This window comes from Heterocephalus glaber, unplaced genomic scaffold (assembly GCF_053883595.1).
Source record: "Heterocephalus glaber isolate CG9 unplaced genomic scaffold, H.glaber_assembly_v1.0 deba00001586, whole genome shotgun sequence".
Lineage (NCBI taxonomy): Eukaryota > Metazoa > Chordata > Mammalia > Rodentia > Bathyergidae > Heterocephalus > Heterocephalus glaber.
Genome location: NW_028258364.1, coordinates 19901171 through 19918147, shown reverse-complemented (window position 1 = coordinate 19918147; position 16977 = coordinate 19901171). Strand labels below are relative to the sequence as shown.

At 41.9% G+C, this 16977-nt stretch overlaps 1 protein-coding gene and 1 pseudogene across 3 annotated transcripts in view; both read left to right on the top strand.

The window, feature by feature from the left end:
• Positions 1-16977, top strand: part of Maml3 (mastermind like transcriptional coactivator 3) — a 417197-nt gene that overhangs the window by 194214 nt on the left and 206006 nt on the right. The gene's annotated exons all lie outside the window — the stretch shown is intronic.
• LOC147823431 (small ribosomal subunit protein uS8 pseudogene) overlaps positions 1-16977 on the top strand; it is a 66870-nt pseudogene extending 49893 nt beyond the window's left edge. The window contains exon 1 of the transcript XR_015443928.1: positions 1-16977. This exon is cut by the window's left edge and continues 49893 nt beyond it. The product of XR_015443928.1 is annotated as a small ribosomal subunit protein uS8 pseudogene (transcript).

Below are 16977 nucleotides of genomic sequence, written 5' to 3'. Positions count from 1 at the left end.
TATCAGGCGAGGTGTGGGCAATGGAGAGTTAGGAGGAGCCAGGGACACAGCTGTGGGTCCTCAGTACCCGTATTGTGGGTTTCCCAAAGCAGGCAATAAAGCTGTTCACAGACTACAGACTTGAATGGAAACCCAGTGTTCTCGGGATAGAGGATGGGAACAATGCCTGGTAGCTGACCTGTCTTTAGCTTAGCCACATTCATGCTCAGGATATACGAGGTTATTCCTAGAATTGTGCCTAGGAAAGTCAAGAGATTACCACACGTTATATTTATTGGGTTTACAAACCTCCAAAGGTGTTGTGCACTGGGTAGGCCCTGTGAATACTCCTGGCTGTTAAAATGAGTCTCATTGTTTTATTTAGAATATATACATATATCTTAAAAGCATGTTTATAAAAAAGATACTCTGTATTATTAACTCAAACTATCCATTTTTGTTTTAATTGAGAGATTCATCTGGATCCATTGTGTAACTTTGACCCAAAATGAAACTGTGCCCTTATTTCGTGACTATCATGATATGGCACAAGCTACTGTAGTATGGGTGTATGGATTAGAGCATCATTAGATTTTGGATCGGCTGATCTATAGCTGGATGGAATTAGCAGAAGAAGCCTTACTAACTGATAGGAGACCCTGGTTTGGGACTTAGCTTGCCTTAGACTGGCTTTGTGACCTTGAGCAAATCCTTTTGTGATTATATCTTAGTGTCCTTTTCCTCAAACTGATGGACATGGGCTAGACTGTCACTGGAATCTCTCCCTCTCATGAGGCAGTCTGTGATCTGGATGCCCAGGGCCTACCGTTCTTGCCCTATGCCCTCACTCCAGGACTGGGCATCTGCCCCCAAATGAAGGGCCGTTCCAAGCGTTTGCTTTTATAATTTCAGAATGTGTAATTGCCTGTATTTTGAAACCTCTCAGTTCTGGAGAGCATCCTTAGTCTTTGGTGACCAGACTTGGTAGGTTTGTGAATGTGTACGTGTTGGCATGGGAGACAGAGAAAAGCGAGGAGCTCTGAGTGTGTGGCCTTCACCTGGCAGACGGCCACTAAATCAGGGCTAGGAATCCAACAGGGACATCGAGTGGAAGTCTGTGCTTCTTCATCTGCCTGATTTCTGAGGTCCTGAAGTCTGGAAGAATTGTGGGTAGGCAGGAAGGTGTGATGCAATTTATTTTTTTGTTGTTGTTAAGTTCTTTTATTGGTACATTGTAGGTATACAACACAATTACATTTCTCATTGGGAATTGTACCTTTACATAATGCATCTTGGTTCTTATTTTTTCCCCATTCCTAGCCCTCCCTTCATGCCCTCCACCCTTCCCTATTTACAAAGACTTTATTTCCATTTTTTCCATTTCTCATCATTTTTCCTTTCCCTTCTTTCCTTTCCCCTGTGCCTCCCACTACCCCTACCCCTTTGGACCTTTTCTTCCTATTTTACATTATCGATTATTCATTCTAATAATTGGTACATTTTAGGTATAAAATATAATGACGTTCATCATTGGGAATTTGCACCTTTACATAATCTCTCTTGGTTCTTATTTTTCACCCTTGCCCAACCCTCCCTTCAACCCCTCCATTCCTCCCTATTTACAAAGATTTTGTTCCTATTTTTCCATTTTCTCATATTAATCCCATTCTCTCCTTTCCCCTATTTCACATTGCCTGTTATACCTTTTAGTCCTTATTTACACTTTCAGTTTCTCACACCTGAGAAACTATTCGGTCTTTACACGTGTGTCCTATTTATTTCACTTAAAAGTATCTCCTCAATGTGCATCTACTTAGCTATGAATGTCTCTAATTTCTCATTTTTTATGGCTGAGTAGTACTTCATTTTATAAAAAAACCACATTTTCTTTATCCAGACTCCAGTTGATGGGCACTTGGGCTGCTTCCAAGCTTTAGCTATCACAAACTGTGCCGCTATGAACATGGACGCATATATATCACTGTGGTATGATTCTTTTAATTCTTTTGGGAAGATCCCCAGCAGGGGAATAGCTGGGTCAAATGGGACTTCCAGTCCTAGTTCTTTGAGGTATCTCCATACTGATTTCCACAGTGGTTGTAAGGTGTGATGTAATTTATGGATGTACTGCTCCTACATTCGTAAGCAGAAAGCTCATCAGGTGCAGAGACATGGGAAGGAGATGCATATTAGGAATGGGCCAGATACGCAGGAGACGTGACTGGCAAAAAGTGGAGTTCCACCTTTTGTCACCACTGAGGTTAATAAAAGTGCCCCTTGATAGATCACATTACCTGAATATATTTTATTGCTTAAATCTACTTCATGTATGTGAATTTATAACCAGGCAACTGTACCAGACCTTCATCATTAACCCTTAATTCACTTTAAATTACCACTGACATGAGTCTTATGGCATTTTGTTGTTGTACATTAAATCTATAAGTGAGGTTAATAATGAATAAAGTATTTAGTTATAGGAAACAAGAGTTCAGTAATTACATTTCCATGAGGGGTAAAACTTGATGAAATTATGCAGACTTAATTCAATCCTGAAAGAAGAATATAACTAAAAGAAATCTTTTAATTTGAGTATAACTTTTAAAGAATTTAGTTAGTAAGAAATACAGGTTAGCAAATAGTACTATAGTCCCTCATTCTCTTTAAGGAACAAAACTAAGAATAAATGATTGCTGATTTATTCTTGGATGATAGTGCAATACAGTTGTTTGACACCTAGTAAAAACTTAATTCTCCCTTGATTTCATGACAAAAATACATGCATACACACATGCACACACCGGCACCCATGCACACTCCCTTCTGGCTCCTAAAACCACCCTTTGGTCCCACCAAGCAAGAAAACTTTCTAATGGAGTTGTATGTTGAACTCTTCTGAGGCCACAATTTAAACAAGACTTCCTTAAGGGCATAATGTTTTAAAAGCTATTTGAGGGCCGGGGATTTAGCTCAGTGGTGCTGCCACCTGCCTTGCAAGTGCGAGGTCCCAAGTTTGATCCCTGGTACCAAAAAAAAAAGCTATTTGAGTGACTTTGCTGAGAGATTGAGGGGGAAGGTTGAGAGCAAACAGGATAGCTCAGAAAATTTCTGGATGATTCTTTTAAAACAACATTGGTGGCAATGTAAATTAGTATAGCCATTATGGAAAATAGCATGAAGGGTCTTCAAAAAACTAAAAATAGAACTACCATATGATCCATCTATCCCACTTCTGAGTATATAGCTAAGGGATTTGAAATCTGTGTCTGAGAGAGACATCTGTACCCCATGTTCATTGCAGCACTATTCACAATAGACAAGAAATGGGATCCATCTAAGTGTCCGTTGACTGCTGAATGGATTTTAAAAAATGGATTATATATATATAAATATATATATATAGTATATATTCTGCATTTTAAATAATGGAAATCCTGGTGTTTGCAAGAACAAGGATGAACCTGAAGGACATTGTGCTAAGTGAAATAAGCCCCACACAGGCAAATACATGAGATCAAAGCATGATTTTACTCATATTTGGAATCTAAAGAAGCCAAACTCAAAAGCAGGGAGTAGAATAATAGTTGCCAGGGGCTGGGGCTGGGGAAATAAGGAGATGGTTAAAGTGTGTAAAGTTTCAGTTATGCAGGATAAATAAACTCTGGAGATGTAATGTACAGCACGGTAACAGTGGTCAATAATACTGCGCTGTATACCTGAAAACTGCTGGAAGACTAGTTATTAAAGGTTTTCACTATAAACACAAAAAACGGTAACTATGTGAGGTCACAGATATGTTCATTAGTTGGCTTGTGTTCATCATTTTGCAGTGTATACATACATCAAAACATCACACTGTGCACCTTAAATATATACAATTATTACTTGTGAAATATACATCAAGAAAGCTGGGAAAAATGAAGTAACAGAAGGCATAAAAAATAAAATTTTAAATTTTAAGAAAAACAAAAGACTGTCAACAACAAGCCAGAAACAACCTAGGAAACCCGAACCATTGAGAATAAATGTTAAAGTGCACACTGCTTTTTTGTAAGAAAGAAATGACCCCAATATTTGGTATGATGGATTTATGACTTTACCAGGGAAAAGAACCAAAGCGGGGAATGGAGAGTCTATTAACAAGATATTGCCGAAATAGCTCCAGCCTGCTGAATAGTAAACATTCTGAGTATTGTTTGCCAAATGTATGTTTATTGCTTAAATCTATTTCATGTATGTTATTTATTTATAACTTTAAAGATAATTTAATATGTAAAGCCTCCTCTGCTGAAATGTGGGTATTAATTTCCAAGCATCATTTGTTGCACTTACAGCTGATGGATTGTCAGGAGTCAGAACTAATAAACTTGTAAGGATTAATAGAATACCGGTCCAAAAAAGAGAGAGAGAGGTGTCTTTATGGTTGCCATGTAACCGCATCTGCCTGGAAGGCTGAATTACAAGAGGCGCCGGCTCACTCTGCGTCTTGCTGAGGAAGGGGCTGATGGGCAGGAGCGGAGAGCAGTAAATGGATGATTAATGCCTTCTAATTGAGTGGATATTGGCAGCAGTACGTTGTCGGGACATTAAGTAGCTGGCAAAGCTGAGATCTTGTGCTAAACATGTTACACTCTCATGAAAGTGCCTGCTCTATAGATAGGGCTGGGAGATGCTAAGGAAACCTGGCTTTGTTGAAACAAACCAGGCACAAGATTCAACAAGCAGAAAATTACTATATGCCTTGGGGGTTATTTTCTCTCAGCAGATCGAGAATCCTGCACTCCATGTATGCACAAAGTGTTGTTAGGGCAGAGGTTTAGAGAAGCAACAGCCGAACACCCCACCCCCACCCCCAATGTCCATGACACTTAGGAAAGAGGCCCAGACAGTTGGGTTTGGGTTTCCCCACCCGCTTGAGGCTCCTCCCCATGGGAAGCTGAGGTCCCTGAGCCACACAAGCTCTTAAATCGGGTGGAGAGTGCCGCAGGGTTTCTATTTGTCTGTGGCGGGAGGTGGATGGAGGAGAGCTGAAGAGCGGGTCAGGTCGGCTCCCCTTTGGGAAGATGAAGGAGAGCAGAGCGTGCAGGCAGCAGTGTTGGCCTCCGATCGATGGCGGTGACATCACTGTCGTGGGCGCATCTGTGCTTCCAGCTGAGGGAGGAGAAGGCCACGCGCGTTCACGCAGCCTGCTGTTCCCAATCCTCCCTCACCGCTCCCGCCTTTCCTAGTCTCAGCACACACTCGCAGCTGCACCCGCTCAGTCCCGTACTTGCACACACTCACCCTCCCAGACACGCTCACACACACCATATTCCCACACTCACGCACGCAGACACAGGCACCCACGCTCCCATAGTCACAGCCACATAACGCGCGCAAACGCACATGTTCACGCCTATTCACACTTAGACACACTGTTCACACACTCACGCTCACTGTGGACGCATACGGACACTATCCTCACACATCCGCTCACGTGTTCACACACTCGCACACATTCACGTACACTCAGAGTCACACAGTCACACTTGTGGACACGCATTCTCACATACACACACATTCACACAGACACGATTACATGTGGGCACGCACACACATAGTCCACAGAGCCACACATGTACTCACACACATTAACACACAGACATGCTCACACATTCACACATCTCCACGGACACGTACTGTCATGCACACGTGGTCACACACCCCTCTCTCCTGCTTCCCTCCTCCCTGCTGAGCCTGTTTTCACACTAAGCCCCAGGGTGAGCTGGGAGGAAGACAGTTCCCTGGTCGAGAGCTGCCTGCTAGTGAACCACTTAGGAGACCGGAAGTTTGATTGGCCAAATTGGATTACATATTCAGCAGGCAGGTGCCCTCCTGACCGGGAACACCAGAGGAGGGGACCTGCTCCTCCCTGTTGTTGGCATCCGTTTTCTGCACCTCCAGGATGTGGGCCTCGGGCCCCCAGGAAAAGATCTTTTTGTGGTCCTGTTTCTGGGAAAATACAGAAACATTCTTTAAAATTACTGCGTATGGGCCAGGGATTTAGCTCAGTGGTTTCGCCGGCTGCTGCGCAAGAACAAGAACCCGAGTTCGATCCCCAGTACCAAATAATTCATTCATTCATTAAAATTCCTGAGTATCAGAAGGAAGGTCTCCCAGTATGAGATACACTCTGCATCCGTCCAGTGTGTCCGCATGCTGCCCATCTCAGCCCTGCCTCAGAGCCCCTTTCCCTACTCCTGTGGGAAGACACTCTGGGGCCGTGCAGTCCATCCCCGGTGCAGGTTAGAGTTGGCAGCAAGGACACTTTCAGTTTGCCTCAGAAGACAGAGAGCTTTCATGGGCTGGGCCTGAGTGAGAAAAGCCAGCAGAGGACTCCCCCAGGACAAAGCGCACCCTCCTGAGGTCCGTGGTCAGTCTGTCAGCTGTCTTAGCTGTGTGTCTATGTCTGTCTCTCTCAGGTCTTCTTCTCTCCCTTCCCTTTTCTTTTCCTTCCTTCTTTTCCTTCCTTCCTCTTCTTTCGTTTCTTCTCCTTTCCCTTTCCTTTTTCTCTTCCTCCTCGTTTCCTTCCTTCTTTCTGTACCTTCCTTCCAGCCCTTTCCTTCCCCCTCTCTCCTTCCTTCCTTCTCCTTCCTTCATTCCTTCCTTCTCTCAACATCGCTATTTCCCAATAATAATTTCCTCCTATATTGGCTTTCACGTGTGGCCCACCCCACCCCTTGGCCTGTCTTCTAGTGCCACTGCTACCCGCATCCATTTCTCTGGGTTCCAAATAAATTTCAGAGTATCAGAAACTGAAGGACCAAACTTATGTTTCCAGCAACCTATTTCATACAGAGGCATTTCCTGGATGGGGTGCTCATCACTGGTTTTAATCAGCGGCAGTCGGAAGGGAGGTGGCCTAGTGAACCAAATTTGTGGAATTTGGCCACTTCCCTTAGAATGGAGCTATGGGAGTTTAGCGCTGCTGGGGAAAGAATGAAAGGAGATTAGTCGTATGTGTACCTTAGTATTTTTTTCAATTACTTGTTAGGTGAGCTGCTTTAAAGGGGCTTTTGTTGACATTTTTCTAGAAGTAAAGATCTTTAGTTACCCATTCTTACTTGGAATTTGTGGTGATTTTAACTTTCCAGTTGACATTTCCTTGGCCCCCCAAAGAGTTGGATCAAAGGGCATGTCTGCTTATATTGGAATAGAGGATCTGTAAGGAGATATTTAAACTCCTAACCAAGTTGGGGTTTTGTTGTTGTTGTTGTTGTTGTTTTATGTTTTTGGTACTGGGGATCGAACTCGGAACCTTGCGCTTGCAAGGCAGGCAGAGGCACCACTGAGCTAAATCCCCGGTCCTAACCAGCTCCTTTCTGCTACCCCCCAGCACTTCAGAAGCACTCATTTATATGTAAACAATCAATGTGCTAATTACAAATAAGACTTATCTATTTATTAAAGCACTTAACTGACTCATAGTCCACATTAACTAAGCAATAGTTTGTCAACCTTAGCTTGAGGTACCACCTAATCTTGAGATCAGTGAGACTTAATTTCTCTTAAAGTATTTTATAATTTTTTCTCACATGATGACATGCCTTCATTTCCAATTAAGGATGGCAAGAAAATTCCAAGATAACCGAAACTTATAAATCACTAAGAAACTAATATATATACATCAAGCAATGAAAACCTGAGAATAGGAGAAAGTTAGTGTTACAAGAAATAAAATTGAGCACATTTTATTCACATGATATTTTCTTACATAATAGAAAGGCAGGCAAAAACTGTTATTTTGGGGGTTTTTGTTTTGTTTTGTCTTGGTACCGGGGATCGAACTCAGGTCTTGTGCTTGTGCAGCACGCAGCAAAACCACTGAGCTAAATCCCCAGCTGAAACTATTATTCAAATAAGGAAATTATTTCAAAAGTTCTATTTGCTCTTCAAAAAGTGATTCCAGAAACAGGATTTTGCCCTCCCCTGCCACCCCCCTAATCAGGGAGCACTCAGCTACATCTTCAGCCCTTTTATTTTATTCTGAGATAGAGTCATGCTGAGTTGCCCAGGCTGGGCTTAAAGCTGCAGTCCTCCTGCCTCAGCCTCCTGAGTAGCTGGGAATACAGACATCTACCACCAAAAACATGCCCTTCTGAAGGAAACTACATGGGAGAGTTGATGGGCATCCCAAGGAGGGTTCAGCAGAAGGACGTAAAGGGACACAGCCCATGGGCCCCCGCCAGGATAGGGAACTTTAGTATAGTAGAAAACATTACAAGAGACCCAGGGACACATTCCAGCACACGACATGGTATTAAAGCATCAAATCACAATTACATATTATTTAAAATAACACAGAGACATTTGATATGTGTCTGCCAACCTGAGCGGGACAATGTAAGAAGAAAAGGCAGAGGTATCTGGGAGTGTTCGGAGCACACTGGTTAATTTTAGTGCAAGAAGATGATCCCCCAGCCTACGCAGCTCTTGTCCAGTGATTGTGCAAGGGGGCCACATGCGGGAGGCAGGAGACTTCACCTTCATAATTAGAAACTTATTTTTAAAAATCCAGCACTGGGTAACATGATAACCTAAGAAACCAACATTCTAAAGTGTAATCGTTCCATAAATAAGTTCAAAGGAGCCAAGAGAGGGGACCTGCAACCCCAAGACAGGACAGCGGCCACTGAGAAGTGTCATGCAGGAGGGGGGACAGAGTCAGGGGTAGGGACGCACCTTCGCTCTTCAGTTTTTCCTCTAACTCTTCCCTGCTCCTGTGTTGCAGTGCTTGTAATTTGCAATTAACCCTTGGATCCTGCCAACCCTGCGTCCCTCATTTATAGGAATATGGTCTCGTTCTGCAGCACTAGGGCCTTCACACTGAGCTACATTCCTACTCCACCCCATCCCCCACCTCTAAATTTTGAGACGGTCTCACTGTGTTGCCCAGTCTGGGCTTGAATTTGCCATCCTCCTGCCTCGGCCTCCCAGGATGCTAGGATTACAGATGTGTGTGACACTACACCCAGCCCCAAAGGACATGTTTTATAAATATGGCAGCTTTGAAGTGAGGGAGCTGCTTTCCTGGAGGAATTACTGCTTCGTGTCTGTAAAGCTGCCGAGCTCCTGAGTGCTATGGACTGTTCCTCTCCACCTTTGGATCCTCAGCCCATCTTTGTCCTATCAACGTCCACGCGCTGCCTTCTTCGTTGCATCTCTGACCTCAGTGTTTGAACTCAGGCCCACAAACCCAGCCTGGAAAGAACTCCAGTGGTCACATAGGAGCAGTGAACAAGAATTATGGTCGCAAAGAGCTCCTTTATACATGAGTTGTGATAAAAAATATAGTTGTGAATGTATTAATTTTTAATTTTTACAAGCAAAGACCCATTGCCGTTAACCCATTTATGCTGAAGTTGCAATTTTTTTCAAAAATTTTTTTTGCATAAAATTCATATGTATTACCTAGAAAAATTCAAGGAACAAGAATTTGAAGAGAAAATTTTTATACTGTTCCATTGTTATGTGCCATTCCAAATGTGGAACACTAGGCAAAAAGGATTAATGCCCCCTGAAATACTCCCCCTCACTTCAAACACACTTAGCCCATCATTCTTGCCACTTTCTGAAGCAGTTCTAGAAGTCCTCTTTCATGAATGTCCTTAGTTGTGCTGTCTTGGCTGCCTGGATGACCTGAATCAATTCATGGCCATTTTGACTTTTAGGAAGAGCCAGAAGTTACATGGTGCCAGATCCAGTGAGTGGGGTGGATAAGGACACACCATCATGTTTTTGTAAGCCTGCTTTTCTGTTGGAAAGCATTCATATATTGTTGAGCACACCTTGTAAAAACACTCAAGAAAGACTTCCAGATCTGCTTCAGAAAGGGACAAGAACCATGGGATAAGTGTGTTCAAAATAAAGGGGAATGTTTTGAGTGTAGTTAATGGAAATTTATCTTTACTGAAATTTCTAAACTTTAAACATTCAACATATATTTTGACCACCCTTTGTAGATTACAAACACCCTCAATGTGATCCTTTTAACTCCCCTGAAGAAGAAAAATAGTTGACTTCCATCTCCACATGGTATGTTCATATCTTGAAGCACATAATTAAATTATCTTTTCATCTTCTTTTTTGGAGATTGAAGCTCTCTATATTTTGCGGAGAAGAATGTCTGTCTGAGGAATGGTTTTAGCACCTTTATCCTGAGAGAGCTTTTGGGTCAGGGGACACTTGGTCTAAGATTAAGACTTGAAGATCGCTCACCTGTGTGATGGGGGAAGGAGGAGGAGATGATGGTGGGTGCTCACCCATTCCCACTTGGGTTATTTGGCTGGGGCGAGGCTGGGCATCTACACCAGACTTCCTGACAGCCCATGAATCTATAGCTCCAGACCTCGTCCCAACCTAATAAAAAGAAAGTGGCTTGAGCTGGTCCCCCACTTCTGTCCTTCCCATTGCCCTATGACATAATTGAGTGGTCTAGCATCTTGTAAAACAGATGAACAAATTGAGCTCTTTTCTTGCATACCCAATAAGAACATCCTAAACAGAAACTGTGAGACAACAGCACTGATGCACAGTTGCTTCTTGAACCCAAAATACAAATATTCTCCATCAAGCCCGGCCTATGCCTGTGTATTATGCACCAACTAGTAAGTGTTGTCGCAGTTGTATAGATCCAAGTACATTTGCGTTTAAGCTGTTCCCTGGGATAAGCTATTGCATCTGAATAGTGATACAACATTAATAGAATTGCTGTGATGGTTTCATTCTAACCTCTGTGTTCCAAAACTCCCTGGTGACTGGGGTTATATGGCTCTGCTTAATAGCCTCTGAGACATAATGGATAAAATGTGGGCAATTTCTGGTTTAGAGAGTGCTAACTATCTAGCTTCAAAGAAAATACCTCTGAGTGGTGATTATCAGTGGCAATGGCTAACCACCACCATGGGTAAATTAAATTTCATCACCATCTAGAAATTTCATTTTGCTTTTTAGTGTAGTTATCTACCCTACTGGAGATATAGCATTGCTGCTGACAGTAATAGCATTGTTTGATATAAAATCTGGCTTTTCTCTCCCTTTCTGTCCACTCACAACCCAGCACTAAAATAGTTGCGAGGGAAGAGGTCATCTATCACAATTTCTCATTTGGGGGCTGTGGACACCTTCCCACCATCTTGTTTATCTCCTAGTTTTAAACTCTTGGTTTTAATATCCCATGGAATCCTGAAGTTATCTGTGACTCTTCCCTTAGTCTGCTTATCAAATTTGTTGTCAAATGTTATTGATTATGCACGTGTATCTCCCCTCTTCTCCACTCTTGATCTTGCCTCCAATTCAGGCCTTCTCTGATCCCCTAAACTATTTCAGTTTCTCTCCTCCTGAGATCTTCCCTTTCCCTGAAATTGCTCCTCCATTCTGGGTCCCATCTTGTCACCCTGGCAGGTCACTTTTTTATTCATAGACTCAGAAGCTGCCTGTGGCACATCCAGTAAAGCTCTACTCTACCACAGCCACCTCTGGGTGCAGGTGTGAGCCAGCCCAGGAAGCTCAGCTTCCCTTCCTGGCTCTCCTGTCACCTTTGTGTGCCTTGTCTTATTTTTTGTTGCCCTTGGCACCTTCAATCAAGTTGTCCCCTTTCCTGGAATGCTTTCCTGTAGTCTTCAAGATCCAAACCCTGTGCCCCCCTAAAGATCCACACCTCTGGTGGAGCCTTTTCTTACTTCTTCATGCACTTCTCCTTCTTCTGCATGCCCACAGCAATTTGTTTTTCCTAACACTCTTTACTCACAGCAGTATTCTTATGTTTCCTGGTGGTGCATAAACTACCACGGAGCAGGACCTGATATTCATCCATGTTCCAGCCAGAGTTCTCCCAGAGTACATGGCCTTAAACATGGTACATTAATATTCACTAAATGTAAATGCATCAAACCATGTTCAAACGAAGCAATGAATGGCTTCGCAGCTATTGAACATAGCTATCTTTAAAGTTAAAACCAGGTTACTATAATGATTGAATCGATATAGAAAAAAGCCACCACTTAGGAAAGGGGAAGGGCTCAAATAAGCCCTGTGATATTAGATTGGAGTCAGTTAGCAGCATAGACTTATACACACGTACACAGGCAGATATAGAAATATAGGTGTATGTATCTAAGTGGGTTAGAGTACATACTATGGCTTATATTGAGATGTCCTCCTAAAGCCTCATGTGCTCATAGCTAGGGCTTTTCAGAGGTGGATGCATCTAGGGTGTGTGAATATGGATTTTGGGTGCCTGATAGCTGGATTAGTCCCCTGATGGGAATAACATAGTTCTGTGTGTGGCTGAATGGATTTACTGAAAACAGAAGTCTCACCCTGGGGGTGAGTGGCACCGACCAATAGGCTTGTAGCCTGCATGGAATAAAGAGGGAAAGGGAAACTTGCTGCCTCCTGCCTGCCACTCCACAAACTGCTTCTCCTCTGCCATGCTGCCTTGGAGCCAGCTAACGATGGACTGAAACTTCTACAAACTGTGAGCTAACATAAACCTTTCCTCCTCTAACTTTGGTATGGAATATTTGGCCCAGCAACAAAAAAGTAACTAATACAATATATTACCATGCTCTGTGTGAAGGCCTAGAAACAATGACAGCCCAGTAGCAAAAAGCTCACTCAGCACCTGGATCTTGTTTCTAGACTCTGCTCTCCAATAAAAGGAGCCAAACCATTTTGGATGAAGGCAGCTGATTCCAAGGCCCAGCCAGGTAAAACCACAAAATGACCCTGGAACATCTTACAATGCCAGTAAATAAGGAAATTCTCCCCCCCTTCAAGTGACAAGATTGTCAGAAAAACATAAGAGTCAACATAAATGTGTTCCTGGTGCCCAAAGCCAGAACATTTTTTTTTTTTTTGGTACCGAGGATTGAACTCGGGTCCTTGCACTTTACACAGCAGGCAGCGAAACCACTGAGCTAAATCCCCGGCCCCAAATGTATGTTTGTTTTGTTTTTTTGGTACCAGGGATCGAACTCGGGTCCTTGCGCTTTCAAGGCAGGCGCCGGAACCACTGAACTAAATCCCCAAAAAGCCAGAACAATTTGAGCAGCAAAATTAAGAACGACAGCATTGGATTGTAACCCACAGAATAAAATACATATCCAGAATTCTGTACTTATACGAATAGGAGAGAAGGGAGAGCTCTTTAAGTAGAACCCCAGATGGTAAATATTGAAGGCAAGCAGGAGACAGACTCACCGTTGGGCAGACACCATAGTGATAACTGATGCAGACAAGATCCTCGGATGGATGCTAAAATTAGTGGGTTAGAGGAGAAACCAGATTTGCCTAGTCTCGCCATATCTGCCTGAAGATACTTATTTGCTGCAAGGGGAAATGTAGTAATTTTACAGTGGAGCGATCAGCATACATCCATCTAACTGAATGATCCAGGAAAACACCACTAGGAAATGACATAGTGACGTCATGGGCCCCCTGATATGCTGCACTGAGAAAGACGCAATATTATTGCATTCTTGCTAAAAATGCCTATCTTTATTCCAGAAAGTCATGAAAAGACAGTAGACAAATCCAAACTGGAGGACATGTATGAAATAATTTTTTTTTGTATTAAATTCTTTTATTGGTACATTGTAGGTATACAACACAATTACATTTCTCATTGGGAATTGTACCTTTATATAATGCATCTTGGCTCTTATTTTTTTCCCCATTCCTAGCCCTCCCTTCACACCCTCCACCCTTCCCTATTTACAAAGACTTTATTTCCATTTTTTCCATTTCTCAGCATTTTTTCCTTTCCCTTCTTTCCTTTCCCCTGTGCCTCTCACTACCCCTACCCCTTTGGACCTTTTATTCCTATTTTACATTATCGATTATTCATTCTAGTAATTGGTACATTTTAGGTATACAATATAATGACATTCATCATTGGAAATTTGCACCTTTACATAGTCTCTCTTGGTTCTTATTTTTCACCCTTGCCCAGCCCTCCCTTCAACCCCTCCAGCCCTCCCTATTTACAAAACTTTTGTTCCTATTTTTCCATTTTCTCATATTAATCCCATTCCCTTCTATCCTTTCCCTTAGCCCTCCCACTTCCTTCCCCTTTACCCCTTTTCTTCCTATTTCACATGACCTATTATACATTTAGTCCTTATTTACACTTTCAGTTTCTCACACCAGAGAAACTATTCGGTATTTACACATCTGTGTCCTATTTATTTCACTTAAGAGTATTGCCTCAATGTGCATCCACTTAGCTATAAATGTCTCTAATTTCTCATTTTTTATGGCTGAGTAGTACTCCATTTTATAAAAAAACCACGTTTTCTTGATCCAGTCTCCAGTTGATGGGCATTTGGGCTGTTTCCAAGTTTTAGCTATTACAAACTGCACTGCTATGAACATGGGTCCACATATATCACTGTGGTATGATTCTTTTAATTCTTTGGGGAAGATCCCCAGCAGTGGAATAGCTGGGTCAAATGGGATTTCCAGTCCTAGTTCTTTGAGGTATCTCCATACTGATTTCCACAGTGGTTGCACCAGTCTACACTCCCACCAGCAGTGGAGCAGGGTTCCTCTTTCCCCACAGCCCCACCAGCATTTGTTATTGGTTGATTTCATGATAGCAGCCATTCTTTCTGGAGTGAAGTGGAATCTCAGCATTGTTTTCATTTGCATCACTCGAATGACCAGTGACGTTGAACATTTTTTCATGTATTTATTTGCTGTTTCTACTTCTTTGTGTGAGAAATGTCTGTTCATTTCAGATGCCCATTTTCGGATTGGGTCTTTAAATTTGGGAGGTCTGATCTTTTTAAGTTCTTTATGGATTCGAGATAGTAGACCTTTGTCTGAGGAACAGCAGGTGAAGATTTTTTTCCCACATTGTGGATTGTCTCTTCACACTGCTGGTGGTTTCTCTTGCTGTGCAGAAGCTTTTTAATAAGAAGAGATCCCATTTGTTGATTGTTTGTGCTAGTTCACAGGCAACTGAGGTTTTGTTCATAAAATCTTTTCCTACCCCAGTGTCTTCAAGAGTTCTACCTAACCTCTGTTCCAGCCAGTTCAGCATTTCTGTTTTTATATTTAGATCCTTAATCCATTTCAATTTTAGTTTAGTGCATGGTGAGAGATATAGATCTAGTTTTAGTCTTTGGCAAGTGTGAAACCCAATTTCTCCAGTGGCATTTATTAAAGAGACTATCTTTCCTCCAGTGAGGCTGTTTGGCTCCTTTGTCAAAGATGAGGGGGCTGAGTGTGTCTGGAGTTGTTTCTGCATCTTCTAATCTGTTCCACTGGTCTTCAGGTCTGTTTCTTTGCCAGTACCATGCTGTTTTTATCACATTAGCTTTGTAGTATAGTTTCAAGTTGGGGGTTGTAATACCCCCTGCCATGTCTCTGTTACCTAGAATTGCTTTTGCTATTCTGGGTCTCTTCTTGCTCCAAATGAATTTTTGGATTGTTTTCTCGAGGTCTATGAAGTATGCTGGTGGGATCTCAATTGGAATTGCATTAAATCTATATAGCAGTTTTGGAATTATGGCCATTTTCACTATATTAATCCTTCCTACCCAGGAGCAGGGGATGTCTGTCCATTTTCTGATATCATCTTCAATCTCTCTTTTCAGAGTGCCATAGTTTTCAGAGAAGAGGTCTTTGATTTCTTTCGTTAGGATGATTCCTAGGTATTTCAGTTTTTTGGATGCTATTGTGAAAGGAATTATTTGCCCTATTTCTCTCTCAGTGAGTCTGTCATTCGTATAGAGGAAAGCTATTGATTTTTGTGTGTTGACCTTGTAACCAGCTACTTGACTGAATTTGGTTATTAAGTCTAGAAGACTTTTGGTGGAGTTCTTGGGGTCTTCTATATAGAGTATCATGTCATCTGCAAATAATGACAATTTGACTTCTTCATTTCCTATCTTTATTTCTTTTATTTCTTTCTCTTGTCTAATTGCCGTCACTAATGTTTCCAGAACTATATCGAAGAAGAGTGGTGATAGTGGACATCCTTGTCTTGTTCCTGATTTTAGTGGGAAGGATTTCAGTTTTTGACCATTTAGTATGATATTGGCTGTTGGTTTTTCATAGATGGCTTCTATCAGTTTGAGGTAGAGACCATCTATTCCAATTTTTTGTAGGGTTTTTATCATAAATGCATGTTGGATTTTGTCAAATGCTTTTTCTGCATCTGTGGAGATAACATACGGTTTTTGTCCTTGGCTCTATTGATATAGTGTATTACATTAATTGATTTTTGTATATTGAACCATCCCTGCATCCCTGGGATGAGTCCCACTTGATCAGGGTGTATGATCTTCTTGATGATCTTCTGCATTCTGTTTGCCAGTATCTTATTAAGGATTTTTGCATGTATGTTCATTAGTGAGATTGGCCTATAGTTCTCTTTTCCAGTTGGGTCTTTCTCTGCTTTGGGGATCAAGGTGATGCTTGCTTCCAGGAATGAATTTGGGAGTATTGCTTCCCTTTCAACTTCATTGAAGAGTTTAAACAGTGGTGGCAGCAGTTCCTCTCTAAACGTCTTGTAGAATTCAGCAGTGAAGACATCAGGTCCCGGGCTTTTCTTAGGTGATAAGTTTTTAATTATGTTTTCAATTTCATATTGGGTTGTTCAGAATTTTTAGGTCTTCTTCATTCAACTTTGGTAATTCATATGTATCTAGGAATCTGTCCGTTTCTTCTGTGTTGTCCATCTTATTGGTGTATAGGTTCTGGTAGTAGGCATTGATGATCCTCTGGATTTCTGCTGGGTCTGTTGTAGTTTCACCCTTTTCATTCTTAATTGCATGGATTTGGGCCTTTTCTTTCCTTTTTCTGACAAGATTGACTAAAGGTTTATCAATTTTGTTGATTCTTTCAAAGAACCAACTCTTGGCTTCATTGATTTTTTGTATTGTTCTCTTAGTCTCCATTGCATTGATTTCTCCTCTGATCTTTATAATTTCTTCCCTTGTATGAGCTTTG